The 14,235-nt window shown below is 37.8% G+C and overlaps 1 long non-coding RNA gene across 1 annotated transcript in view; it reads left to right on the forward strand.

Annotated features, from left to right (window-relative positions):
- Nucleotides 1–4,275: 4,275 nt before the first annotated feature.
- Nucleotides 4,276–14,235, forward strand: part of LOC118148870 (uncharacterized) — a 35,776-nt gene continuing 25,816 nt past the window's right edge. Inside the window, exons 1-3 of the long non-coding RNA XR_004735914.3 lie at nt 4,276–4,384; nt 5,086–5,130; nt 9,172–9,231. This is a non-coding gene — a long non-coding RNA (uncharacterized LOC118148870). The remainder of the gene's footprint in view (nt 4,385–5,085; nt 5,131–9,171; nt 9,232–14,235) is intronic.

Raw genomic sequence — 14,235 nt, forward strand, 5'->3', positions numbered from 1 at the left:
CTTTGATGCAGTGACAGCTCCCCGTTTCCAGCAAGCTCTACTGGTAACAGAAACAAGCCGCACAATATTCCACTACTGTGATATAATAGGCCTCTTAGCTTTTCTTAGCTTCAGTATTCATCTGAGTAAAAGATTTTATGTTGTTTTTTTACAAAAATGATTTATCATCTCCTTCCATTCTTCAAAGAGTTAACACTGTTTGTTGTCTCTGGTAAAAACTTATAGTGGATATTTATCTTTTCATCTCTCTTTTTTTCTTTCTCTCTTGCTCTCTCTTTTCTCTCTCTGACTTTCCAGTGACTCCTCCTTTCTGTTATTACAAGGTTTCAGAGCCCACTTGTTACTGTAGAAACCTAAAATTGGAGATCCCAGTTTCCTATTCAGTCTTTTAGGAAGGACTCAGACATGTGACGTAAGCTTTACAATCAGATAAACTTGAACCCAGAGGTAGTTATGAAAAGAGGACAGTGGAGGAGAATCCCTCCTGTTGTTGGTCCATTGGTATCCTTTCCGGGAGTTCGCTGCCAGCAGCAGCAGGCTGTGTCTCCTCCCAGCAGCAGGAGGTGGTGAGCAAGGTGAGGCATCCAGCATTGGACTATAGTTGCTGCCAGGCTCACAGTACTGGTTGTGTGGCATGGTTTGACTTATGAGCATGGCTGCCTAACTTATCCTATTTCTACCTGTTTTCTGAATCCAATTCTTAAGGCTGATGTGCTCAGGAATTTATATGTCACCATTTTTGACATCTTTCAATATGCATCTGATGATTCATCAAAGTTAATATCTTCACTGTCTCCCGAATTCATGTTCAATGTAAATTCATTCCTACTTCATTCTCATGTGAAGAAACTTTAAATCAGTAGTAATCAACTAGGGATGATTTTATTTCCAGGGGGACATTTGGGAATCTCTGGAGATAATTTTGGCTGTGATTTTCACAGCAGAGAGGGTGCTACTGGCATCTAGTGGGGAGCACAAGACAGCCCCCCACAACAAAGAAATATCTACCCCAGGCTTTAATTTGCGGAGGGTGAGAAACCCTGTTTTAAACACAGATGACTGCAGGCTTCTGTCACTGCCCTGGTTATTTACAGTTGTGTGATCTTGGACAAGACATTTAACGTCTATATGGAGTTTCCACATTAGTAAAGTAGGGGTGATGTTTGTTAAAATCAATTGAAAATATATAGAAAATGTCATGCCTCTGCATGGCAGATGTGCAGTGAGCGCTGGGCTACTTTCTCCCTTACTACCTTTCCTTCTTGGTCTTTTCCTCTTATACAGAAAGGAGTTTGGAGTTATTTTAAACTCTCTTGTCACCAAGATTTTTCTTTCTATTTTAATCTTGCCGTCTTTTGAAACGCAGTTTCACTTTCTCAAGTATCCCCAGGAGAAGCCTCTTTTATTAGCTCCCCATGAAACATCAAGCGGGGTATATAGTACATAACTGTTTTTAATTTCACTATCAATTTTATGTGTGTACATCTCCCACTTGAAGCAAAATTTCCTTGAGAGCAGGGCTCATATCTTATAACATCATAGGGTTTAACACGACACAATTGTGCATGGTAGATGTTAAATGTTTTCTGGTAAATCTGTTGAATAAAATAATTCATTGGCTAGTCCCAAGTATAGATATGACAGTTCAACTATACAATTGTTCCAGCAAAGGGCAACAGTTTTGAAGGTATTTCCTGTATCTTACCACTTCCCTTTCACTTTACACTTCGTTCTGGCAAGCTTTGTTTTGTTAATTAACCTAAGAAGCAAGACAAATTTAGGAATGGTTGAAGTTGCTCTTTCTTGCCTCCCTTTTTTGCAAAGCCTTGTCACTGTCTATCCAGATATCTATGAGATACACATGATATGCTCATTTTAACTATGGTTTCCTATTGTTTTATGCAGAGGGCTGATTATAATGGGAATGGTTTTAGATTAGAGAGAGGAGGGTGAATGGTACCATAGTCCATTTGTATCATGCGTGGATGGCTGCTGGTTTGGCTCCAAGTGAATTATAACTACAGTTGAGTTTACCTGATTCTTTCTCCTGCTTCCTCCACTCTTTGGTTCCAATCTGTAACTCAAGTTCCTCTTATTTGCCTCTTAAACATGAAGTTAACAATCTGTGTGTGTCTCTCTCACTCTATTTCTGTCATCTCTCTTTAAAATCCCTCAATGGAGTTTCACATTTTAGCAGGGGCCGAGAAAGTGGAAAATAAGGTTAAATTTCCTATCAGGTCTTCCCAAACTGCTTTTGGATTATCTATCTAACCCCGTTTATAGCAACTTACCATTTCAGAACTTCTCCCTCTAGAAACACTGTTACCTTTATATTATGCTTCCTTCAGACACAACACACACATGTGCAAACATACACACACATCTCATGCTGTTATAGTCAGTGCTTTGCTCATGCCATTTCTTCCTACTTGAATACCTTTTCTTCTGTTCTGTGCTCAACTCCTCCCTGCTCATTCATTTGCTCAATAACTATCTCTGCCATAGACTTGACTAAGCACCCTACTTTAGTGCCTCTGCTACTGAACGTATTTTTCTCCTTGGTATTGAAACAAATTATTATCGAATCTGTCTTCCCTTCGAGACTGTGATGTCGTGGAAGGCTCTGAATTCACCAGTGACCAGGGAAAAACAGTTGGTTGCATAAAACCGAACATGCAGTGAGAACCAGGGATCTGTTAGCTGCATGTTTGTTCTGTTGTGGGATGGTTGCCTAACTTTACATGGGAAAATATTACTTCTTATCAATGACCTCTTGGTAGAGTGCAGAAGAGATCTGATGCCATAACTGATTGGTGATGTTTGCCTATGGGCAGAGATGCAGGTAGCATGTTTGTGAATGGATCCTCTAAATATCAGGTTTTCAGACACAAGCCTCTGAAAAATTTATACACTTTGGTTAAAATACCATCTTCAAACCCCATTTCTTTTATTTCATAAGTGGTTTATTAGCTATCACTGCTGTGATATACATGTAGAAGTGGTATTAATGGGCACTTTGTTTTTTGCAGTCAAAAGCATCATGTTTTGTTTTTCTGGCCTGGAGTCCTGTTAAAATTAAGGAGTAGGTGCTCAATGCTTATTCCCAGTTACTTATGAGGAAACTTCAGAGAGTTTACTTTGTGTTTTAAGACTAAACATTTGGAACTACAGGATGACCGTGACCCTTGGGTGCTTGAGTCCCCATAACAGATCAGGGGAGAAAACGTGGCAGTTTCTTTGTGGGTCTGTGCCTGTTTTGTCTTTTCCCTGAAAAATCTGAAAAGAGGCAAGCCCATACCTCTACCCTCCTCCCACTGTTCAGATGTACTTAATTAGGCTAATTTATCAGAGGACAGATAATTACAGCAACAAGTTGTGCCATATCTAGTATGACATGAGATGGCTATTTCATATCTTTGTTTAAATTTTCAAGGAAATTGATATAAACTAGTATGCTACATTCCAAAATCCTAACTCCAAGGACAGAAATAAAGGAACAGAATGACCCAAGTCTATTACTGATATGTTCAAATTTAACATTCAAAGCTATGAGAAGGGAAACAGCTTCAACCTACAAAGGCCAGACCCTGGCCAGTGAATCTGTTTTTCACACCTGGGGAAAAGCGCATTCAGAAATGGAAGACTTGAGCAAATGAAAAGATTCACCCATCAGTGATATGCAGGAGCTCTACAGGCAGGGGATGTAAAGAGAAATGAAGCAATCTCTGAGCTCATAGCACTTATATTTTAATGAGGGAATCAAGACATGTACATAATTAATCGTAAAGCAGACTAGAGTATATATTATACTAGCAGTGCAGGTAAAATGCTGAGGGAGCACAGTGAATGAAGACTGTGGGAACCTTCAGGAGTCAGTATCTATTTAATCTTCAATAGGAGAAGGAGGAGAAAAATTGAATTCTGGATTGAATAAATATCTGAGCAGAGGTATGGAGGATTTTAGATCAGTTCTCAGACTAGGTTCTCTGTGCTAAGTACTGTGCTAGGGCCTAGAAATAAAGAGATATGAGTAAAATATAGTTCCTGGAACTACGAAAGAATATTTAGGCTAGTTTGAATGAAATATTGACATAAAGGATAAATGTTTAAAAGAGTATGATTAGAATAAAAAGATTTGAATGAAGAACAAAGGAGTAGAGTTTACTTGATTTACCTGATTCTTAAAGCTTATTAAAGGCTTTGGGGAATGGAAGTGACATGACGTTTTTTCTCTTCTTTTCTTTTCTTTTTATTTTTTTTTGAAATAGAGTTTCACTCTTACCTACTCTGGAGTGCAGCGGTGCAATCAAGGCTCACTGCAGTCTTAACCTCCTGGGTTCAGATGATCTGCTCATGTCAGTCTCTCATGTAGCTGGGAACACAGGTATGCATAACCATGCCCAGTTAATTTTTTAATTTTAAATATTTTGTAGAGACAGGGTCTCGCTATATCGCCCTGGCTAATCTCAAACACCTGGGCTCAGGCAGTGCTTCTCAGCCTCCCGAAGTGTTGGGATTGCAGGCATGATCCACCATGCCCAGCCACAATATGTTTGTTTGTTTTAATTGCATGTTATCTCTAAAGTTACTGAAAACTCTTTAATGAAAGCTGTTTAATTATATTAAAAGTATACTGAAGTATCATTAGTTTGGATCCTAGTTTTTCATAATTTTCATAACAAGTTTATATTAAAATTTGCTTTCACGTTTTCCATAGGAAAGGATTTGATTTTCTAAGTGAAAAGATAGCATAATTGAGATTCTTGGAGGAATATTTTCATTTCAAACTTGTTTTAAGCACTTAAAACATTTGTTTGCATGTCCATGGTATATGTAATCATGATTAGAACTTCATGAATGCTGAGTTAGTTGAAGATTAATATAATTAATGGTACAGTCTGGCTCTGTGTACCTACCCAAATCTCATTTCAAATTGTAATTCCCAGTGTTGGAAGAGGGGCTAGTTGTAAGGTTATTGAATCATAGGGGTGGACTTCTCCTTTGCTGTTCTTGTGATAGAGTTCTCACAAGACTTGGTTGTTTGAAAGTGTATGACACCTCCCCCTTCTCTCTCTCTCCTTCCAGCCATATGAAGATGGGCTGGCTTCTGCTTCACCTTCTGCCATGAGGGTAAGTTTACTGAGACCGCCACAGCAGCAGAAGCCTGTACAGCCCACAGAACCATGAGCCAATTAATTCTCTTTTTTTAAAATAAATTATGGGACTTCAGATATGTTTTTATAGCAGTATGAGAATGGACTAATTCAATTAATATATCCTATAATCTAGGTTGTAACTTATTTGATACCATCATTTCATCAAAAACTTACTGGATTGGTGAGATTTTTAATTTTCATAACTTTTAAGATTGAACTATTTTGGGAATTTACATCTAGTTTGAAGCTAGATGTAATAATAAAGAATAATAAATTCTAATTATTTTTATGGGAAAGTTCACATATCTACCTCCTATGTAAGGTCTTCAATAGTAGTAAAAAGCCTCCAAGCAGAAAAAGCCCAGGACCAGATGGATTCACAGCCAAATTTTACAAGTGGTACAAAGAAGATCTGGTGCCATTCTCGCTGAAACTATTCAAAAACATTGAGGAAGAGAGACTCCTCTCTCATTTATTCTGTGTGGCCAGCATCATCCTGCTACCAAAACTGAGAGACACAACAAAAAAGGAAAACTTCAGCCCAATAGCCTTGATGAACACAGATGCAAAAATCTTCAGCAAAATACAGCAAACCAATTCTGGAAGCATATCAAAAAGCTAGTCCACCATGCTCGAGTAGACTTTATCCCTGGGATGCAAGGTTGCTTCGATACATTCCTACCAATAAATGTGATTAATCATATAAATAGAACTGAACCCAAAACCACACGATCATTTCAATAGATGCAGAAAAAGGCTTTCAGTAAAATTCAACATCCCTTCATAGTAAAAACTCTCAACACTAGGCATTGAAGGAACATACCTCAAAATAGATAAGCCATCTATGAAAAACCCACAGGCATCATCATACTGAATAGACAAAAGCTGGAACCATTCCCCTTACAAACCAGAACAAGATACTGATGCCCTTCTTGCCACTCCTATTCAGCATAGTACTGGAAGTCCTAGTCAGAGCAATCAGGCAAAATAAATAAATAAAAGGCATCAAAACAGGAGGAAAGGAAGGCAAACTGTTTTTGTTTGCAGTCAGTATAACACTATACCTGGAAAACCCCAAAGTGTCTGCCCAAAAGCTCCCTGATCTGATAAACAACTGCAGCAAAGTTTTAGGATACAAAAATAAATACAAAAATCAGTTGCATTCCTATACACCAACAACATCCAAGCTGAAAGCCAAATCAAGAATGCAACTCCATTCATAATAGCCATGGAAAGAATAAAATATCTAGGAGTACAGCTAAACTAGAGAGATGAAAGAGCTCTACAATGAGAATTACAAAACACTGCTCAAAGAAATCATAGATGACACAAAGGGAGCAATATTCTCTGGTCATGGATAGGAAGAATCAATATTGTTAAAATGGCAATACTGCCCAAAACAATTTAATAATTCAATGCTATTTCTATTAAATTATCAATGATATTCTCTAGAATTAAAAAAAAATACTATTTTAAAATTCTTATGGAACCAAACAAAAAACAAAAAACACAAATAGCCATGATAATCCTAAGCAAAAGGAACGAAGCTGGAGGTATTACATTTCCTGACTTCAAACTATACTAAATGGCTGCAGTAACTAAAACAGCATGGTAGGGGTACAGAAAACAGGCACATAGACCAATGGAACAGAATAGCCCAGAAATAAGACCACACACCTATGACCAGATGATCTTCAACAAAGCTGACAAAAACAAGTAATGGGGAAAGGACTCCCTATTCAATAAAAGCAGCTGTATGCAGTAGATTGATATTAGACCTCTTCTTTCCACTATATATAATGGCCAGACATGGTGGCTTAGGCCTGTAATCCCAGCACTTTGAGAGGCCAAGGTGGGCAGATCACCTGAGGCCAGGAGTTCGAGAACAGCCTGGCCATCATGGTGAAACTCTGTCTCTACTAAAAATACAAAAATTAGCTGGGTGTGGTGGTGTGTGCCTGTATCCCAGCTATGAAGGGGGCTGAGGCACGAGAATCAGTTGAACCCAGGAGGCAGAATTTGCAGTGAGCTGAGATCCTGCCACTGTACTCCAGCCTGGGCAACAAAGCAAGACTCCGTGTCAAAAGAGAGAGAAAAAAAGACTTGGATTAAAGACTTTTAAACATAAAATCTAAAACTATTAAATCGCTGGAATATAACCCAGAAAGTATCATTCTGGACATAGGACTTGGCAAAGATTGCATGACAAAGATGCTAAAAGCAATTCTGACAAAAACAAAAATGGACAAATGGGATAAAAATTGACAATTAAACAAGTGAGTTTCTCTACAGCAAAAGAAACTATCAACAGAGTCGGACAACCTACAGAATGGGCGAAAATATTTGCAAACTGTATCTGACAGAAGTCTAATATCTAGAATCTTTAAGGAGGTTAAATTAACAAGTAGAAAACTAATAAGCCCATTAAAAAGTGGGCAAAAAACATGAGCAGACACTTTGTAAAGATGTGCATGTAGCCAACAAGCATATGAAAAACTGCTCAACATCACTAATCATTAGAGAAATGCAAATAGAAACTACATAGGATACAATTTCACATCAGTAAGAATGCCTATTATAAAAAGTCAAAAAATATCAGAAGCTTGTGAGATTGCAAAGAAAAGGAAATTCTTATACACTGCTGGTGGGAGTGTAAATTAGTTCAGCCATTGTAGAAAGCAGCTTGGCAATTTCTCAAAGAACTTAAAACAGAATTACCATTTGACACAGTAATCTCATTTCTGGCTACATACCCAAAGGAATATACATTATTCTACCATGGGGACACATGCACATGTTCATTGCAGAACTATTTACAATAGCAATGGAATCAACCTAAATGCCCATCAATGGTAGATTAGATTTTAAAGAATGTGGTACATAGATACCATGGAATACTATGCAACCATGAAAGAGAATGAGATACAATCTTTTGCAGTGACATAGATGAAGCTGAAGGCCATTATCCTAAGCAAACTAACACAGGAAGAGAAAATCAAGTACAACATGCTCTCACTTACAGGTGGGAGCTAAACATTGAGTACATATGGACACAAAGAAGGGAATAAAGGACACTAGGGCCTACTTGAGGGTAGGGGGTAGAAGAAGGGTGAGAATTGAAAAATACTTGTGTACTGTGCCTTATTACCTGAGTGATGAAATAAGCTGTACACCAAACCCCCTGACATGCAATTACCTGTATAACAAACCTGCACATGTACCCCTGAACCTAAAATAAAAGTACAAAAATAAGACTTCTCCAACAACCAATTAAATAAAGTTTTATTTTGTTTTTAATTGACAAATAATAATTGAATATACTTGTAGGGTACAATGTGATATTTTACACATGACTACATTTTGGAATGATCAATTCAGTCTAACTAGCATATTCATCACCTCATATATTTATCATTTCTTTGTAGTGAGAACTTTCAAAATTATCCTAGCTATTTTGAAATAGACAATGCATTTGATAGTCAATGTCATCAGGGCTTTATGTTTGGGGCTCAATGCAGTCAATATTACAGCTTAGAAATAAAACTCTTTCCTAATCCAAAAGGAATCAGAATATCCTACTATTCTATATTAAAATCCTAAGGATCAAACATACCAGTATCACATATGTAATTAGCATCTTTCAATGAACCAATGAAATTATTTACATTCTTACTAACATGTCTCCTTCAGACAATACTTTAGTAGTTGGAAAGATACTAAGAAGTGCCCCTTTGTGTAAAATTATGGCTGTTCATTAACTGTCATGTAACAAGTGATAATAACTGGTAATAATTGGTATAACTGCTAATCTGCTAATCACTGGTAACAGTAAGCAAAGAAGACAAAATTTATTGTCCAGGATTTGAGTTCATGGCATTTGGGCTGATTATTTTTACTCTCCATAGATAAGACTAGAGTTCTTAAATGGTAAATATTTAATGAGTTCTTAATGGTAAATATTTTAATGAAAAGTGAATGTTATAGTAAACTCAACAATTTTTTTAAAAATTGACAGGTATTGAATACTATATGCTTTAATGTTAGAGGCTCACAAGAATTCAGAAATGACATTAAGGTGAGTAGCCTTTAACTTACCCATTTTTCCTAAGTATTCTCAATTTTACCCTCATGATAATGCTTTAATATGGTTCACATTTTGGAGGACCTGATGATAAATGGTTCTGATTACATTCTCTATTTCCTTTAGTGTTTTGTTTGTGGTTTTGATCATTTTAAGTAGAGTTGTTCATTTTCTCTATAGCTGCTGTGAAGGACATATTTTATGCATGAATGTGTTCCATGGGAGGAAATGAATTGTGAATTGTCATGCCTGGCACCAAGCCATATGACCATTGGAGTGCTGACTGAGTCTCCCAAAGACTGGGTTTTCTCTGGTTGCAGATGTGGTGTTTCAAGGATGCAGCAGAGAAAGATTGGGTCTGCATATTTGAACATCTCAACTGTAAACTCCAATGCTCACCACCTTTACCATCATTCCAGTTACTCGATGAAGACCATGAATAAACATTCAAGTTATAGAAAGTTAACATAAAAGTTCAGTTTAGCCAACTTTGTAAGCCAACGGAAAGATTGAACTTCCTTCTTCCATTAATTGTCAGGGACTTGAGATTTTTCTTAAAATGAATATATATATAGACACGCACACACATGCATACATGTATCCAGATATCTGAATTCAGACTTTGTTACTTTCTTGTGCATCTATATAGTTTGAAAACTACCCTTGCTAATTCCCTATATCATTTTTGATTATAGCCTTTTAGAATATTGGTGGTCCCCTTGTATATTAAACATATTAAGCATATTGGAATTGTTAAATATGATGTGCTGATCTTGGCTCTAACAAGTTTAAAATGGTCAGAAATTTCTGAAGGTACATTGTCTTTTGTTTGTCATGCAAGATATATCATTTTGAAAAAGACAGACGTTGGCTTCCTCCTCCCTTCTTCCCCTGCCCTCAGCCCCTTCCCACCACACAGCTATACAAGTAGAAGAGGTTTCTGTGATCCATACAGCCTGGTCCAAATATATTCATCCTAAATAAGCTTCAATGCTTTATTGCTTTCTCTTGATGAGTCCTTTGGCTTCACAAGGGTAATATTTTTCTCTTGATACTATATACTGGCATTTAAGCAACGATGATGGGAAGTTACTAAACTAGGAAAAAAGTGAATGCGCAATTCTTAGAATGCTATCACCCTTTGCTCTTCAAGAGGGAGATCCTCTACTCCATTATTAACTACTTTTCACAGTGGTTGGAGCTTCTAAGTGATTGGTAAGGTTGGCGCATTTATTGGGCCTCATTTTACTACTGAGCGTGGTCCAGTCTCAGACTTGGAGTCTGTTCTGTGGACATAGATTTAGGAGAGAAGAAAACCTAATTTAACTTTGCAAGCCTAAGTCAATACACTAGCAATGCATACCATAGAACACCCAAAGAAGAACAGGCAACCATTTCTTGTGTATTCCTCAGCCATTAAGAAACTGATGTTATTGTTCTAGCATTTATCACCCCATTATCAGACAAGAGGAGTGGAGGAGGTGTGACTGGTCAGTATATAGGAAAATGGAGAGAAGTTTGTTCCACTTGAATAGCTATGAATTCTTATTCCTTTGAAGTATGAGAACAGTAATGCTTTGTCAACCCTTGTGATGCCAGCTGGCATTCTGAGTTTGGTAGTTTCCTAAGATTCAGAAATCCAGATGAATTTCTGCCTTCACAGTGTTACCTCATAACTACTGGGTTAGTTCTATTTGTGGTAACTTAGACACTCAAATGTGTAAACATGAATAGAACAATGCCATTTCAAGGTAAGTTTACAGTTTAATTAGTAAAGAAGAGAAAACCTTATAGAATCAGTAGAATACAAGACAGAATTAATTAGTTATTAGGTAAGTAGCAGAAAAAAATGAGATGGGTGGTCTTCATGGACTGGGGTGAGGAAGCAAGGACTGATTCCCAGAGGAGGAGGAACAGTTGACAGACTTCAACTAAGCCACTCATGCACTGTTGGTGGGAGTGTAAACTGAGGCAGTGCTGTAGAACAAGTTGGCAAAATCTATTAAAATTATATGTGGGCATAATTTTCTATCCAGTAATTACCCTTCTTAGAGGTTATCCTGGGAAACATTCATAAGCTCAAAGGGAGGCAAGCCCAAAATGAATTGTAACAGTGGCTGTAATAGTGGAAACTGGCTGTAATCCATGGATTTCTAAGGGAATGGCTAGATAGATAAACTAATACATAGCCACACTACAGAGGCTTACACAGTTATGAATAATCAGCTCACTCTACACAAAAAACAAAAAGACATTCAAGACACTATGTTAAGTAAGCAAAATCACGTGGAAAATGACAGCACGTAAAACAACATGCATGTATATGCAAATACATAGGGAAAACAGGAGATGCCACAACAAATTGTTGGCAGCAGATCCTTTCAGGTAGACACCTACGATTGAGCATATGTTTAAATGGGAAATAAACCTTACCTGTATACATACTTATATTATTCAAATAATCAAATTTTTATAAAATAATTTTTCAATGAAGAGTCCACATAAGCAGAAGAAGAAGCTGGGAAGGAAACAGCAAGATACCTGGGAAAATACGCAAATGTACACCCAACCTGCAAACTGATCCTTAATTCCTTATTGCCCATCCTTCCAATCTGGCTCATCTCAAGTTTTGCTATCTAAAATGCATATATGATTGGGTTACTCCCCTTCTTGGAAGGGCTATCTACAAACTCCTTCTAAAGACCTCCAAAATCTCCCTTTACTACCCGTCTTCAGTTTCACCTCTCTCTAATTCCTTTCCAGCATTCTCAACTGTAGCTGGACCAAACCACTTGCAGTTTGTGACTGCACCACCTTAGTTGCATATCTGTGATTTGGTGCATGCTGCTGGAGAGATCCTCTCCTCTTTGGTCACCTGGTAATCCTCAAGACTGTCAAGTCCTGGGTGCAGGCTTTCCTGAGAGCATCACCTCTGTCACTGTGAATTACCATCTTCTTCTTTTTTGCCTGCATTATAGGCTGTATATACTTCTATCACCTATATCAGTCTCTTGGCTCCTTTTTCTTTGCCTTTGGACAGTTTAAATTTTTTATGAGTAGGGACTATGTGTGTCAAAAATTTATTCATTCACTCACTCTTTTATTCAACCAAAAATTTAGTGCCTGATACATTCCAGGCATTATGCTGGGTGCTAAAGAAGACAAAATTGAATAAAACGCATTTTCTGTTCTCAAGAAACTCATAACAGAGGGGTGAAGGAAGAAATGGGTGGAAAGGTAAGAGCAAAATTAAGATGGTGTTATACCGGGGGAAGAAAGAAATTCAAAACCGAGGACATGGAAGACATTGGACATTGCTTTAGCAGGCCACTTCCCACTCCCATTTCCTCACCATGTACTGACTTTTCTATGGGAACAACCTCACCCACATTGTGTCTGACTTGCCCCCTGAAGTAACAGCCATGTAATCCAATCAAGGTCAGACACCTCTTCACTCCTGTCCTTATATCTTGAGTAGTGGGACACAAAGACAGACATCTCAGTTGCTTCCAAGGCAGCCCCATGCCATATGGCCCAGTGGTTCCTGCAAGGGTCTTATCTCTTATTCTACTTCTTGTCCCAGCCTCTTGCCTTCTTTTGACTCTGTGAGATATCATGCATACAATCCCATTTCATTTTCCACTGTAACTTCCTGGGGAGTTAGTTTCTGTCCCTTATAACCTACAGTTCTATCTGACACCTTGGGTAAGCAGTAGCTAATGCCACAGAATGGTAGAGTCCAAAGCTTGAATGTCATTTGGATTCCAAATTGAGGGTCACTGGTGACTTCCTTTCTAAGATGCAATTCAGGTTTTTGGTTGGGTCAGAGCTTGATTATAGGATGCAGCCAACCAGCATATGCAAACAGATTATTCATCCCACCATGCCTCACTGTATTCTCTCTTGTGATTATTTGCATTCTTGAAGATTCTGATGACTGTGGAATAAAGAATTCCAAAAAACCAATTTCTCTATAGGCTGAATGTGCCTACTCGTAAGTGTCCAAAGGTCACTAATATAATACATGTATTTTTTTACGAATGCGACCAGTCTGGGTCAGCCAGCTTGGTTTGGAGGCCAAAAGGTGCTGACCGTCTCTGGAATTTGTCTTACCTAAGTAAGTAGTTCTTTTAAAATCAGCTAGTTTATTCACCTTGGCTTGTTTTGGGAACCAGTCAATTATTAATAAGGCTCTCATGAATTTGATGAGATGGGAGAAGTCTGGATTCCTGACTGACTTCATGAAGCCAAACTCTCCCTACCACCCACTCCTAACAGACAGAAGGGCTGGAATCAGCCATACAGTCTTGCATTGCTTTTCTTTAAACTTGTACCTGAGGGTAGAACAGTGGTGGGGGCCATATAGAAATGAATACAAGTTTAATTAAGACTAAATTCACACCAAAAAACAAATTGATCACTCAGTTCTTTACTGAGTGTGGATAATCAGCGTTATACTTTGCTCTGTCAGGCAAGCTTCCTTCCAACTGATTGCCTCGGAGATGACCAAATAGGGACTCTCTCAAAGTGCTTTTCCTCTAGGAACTAATTCCCAGTTCCACCACCAACTAGGTGGACTTTTCTCTGCCAACACATACACTCCCTCCAGTGAATTGTTAAGGCACCTCTACGGAGTTGATGTTAAGATCTCCGACTTTGGATGCAGAGGGACCTCCATTCATTCAAATCTCTGGCTCTACTTCCACTGGTTGTGCTGTGTGACCTCAGTAAAGCTCTTTATCTCTGTGAATCTCATTTTTATATTCTGCAAATTGGGTCTAACAGCTAGCTCAGAGTGATCTTTTAAGGACTAAATAAAGAACTTAGATGTAAAAGGCACATTGTTGGGCATGTAGTAATTTGATTATTGATCATTTTAAATGATTATTATTTATGTATTCATTAATATATATTTGATTTATTCACTAATAAATATGTGATTAATATTTATTTGATAATATTTATCAATTTAGGACTTACCAAAATCGATAATATTTG

The sequence above is a fragment of the Callithrix jacchus genome, chromosome 17 (genome assembly GCF_049354715.1).
Source record: "Callithrix jacchus isolate 240 chromosome 17, calJac240_pri, whole genome shotgun sequence".
NCBI lineage: Eukaryota > Metazoa > Chordata > Mammalia > Primates > Cebidae > Callithrix > Callithrix jacchus.